Source organism: Telopea speciosissima, chromosome 4 (assembly GCF_018873765.1).
Source record: "Telopea speciosissima isolate NSW1024214 ecotype Mountain lineage chromosome 4, Tspe_v1, whole genome shotgun sequence".
Lineage (NCBI taxonomy): Eukaryota > Viridiplantae > Streptophyta > Magnoliopsida > Proteales > Proteaceae > Telopea > Telopea speciosissima.
Window position 1 is genome coordinate 14,938,743 of NC_057919.1, and position 800 is coordinate 14,939,542.

Sequence of the window (800 nt, forward strand, 5' to 3'; positions counted from 1 at the left end):
ATGGTTGAAAAAATTTTCAATCCTATTTTAAATGAATAAACCAATTTTCGAGGAAAAAAAAAACTAATTAAACCAAACTACTATAGCCATCTAAAATTTTGCGAAAACCCAAACCATCTTCCTTGCCACTGATTTTCTCCTATAAATTTTAACAATGTTCACAGGATCAAAGACTTCAAGAGAGTTTGATATTTGTATTAAAGACAAAGTTTTCCTTCACTCATAGAATACGATTCACCTACCATCTTAAGATTCACAAACCCCTCCTAGTGTTTTAGTATGTTCCAAAATAGCCTCCCGAGACTCATTCCAACCCTCTAATGCTCCTCAGTAAATGGAATCCCATTCACTGTGGATGGAGTGAAACTTGGTCCTTGTATAAATAGGGGACAGTTTACATGCATGACTGCTCAGGGCAGAGAGGGGTTACAATGTATCAAATAGGAGACATTTGGTCATTTCTACCCTCTATTGTAAGAGGACACAACCATGCAACCATGCACGAAACTTTTGCCCTTCATCAACATAACAAAAAGATTTGCACAGCCCAATACTTCGATCCTGTTGCTGAGATGTAATCCACCATTTGCAAAAGAGTGTCGATAGTAGCTCTGTTTGCTCTATGCTTTAGTTTGCAACAGGGCCAATTTCATGGGGTCTTCCAATCGATTAAATTTCAGCCCACCAGATCTACCACTGGCTCGTGACAAATCTAGACATGAACATTTGTTCGTAAGCAATCCATATTTCAATCCCCACATAAGTTTTCTCTCAATCACCTAATAACAAGGTTTATTAAA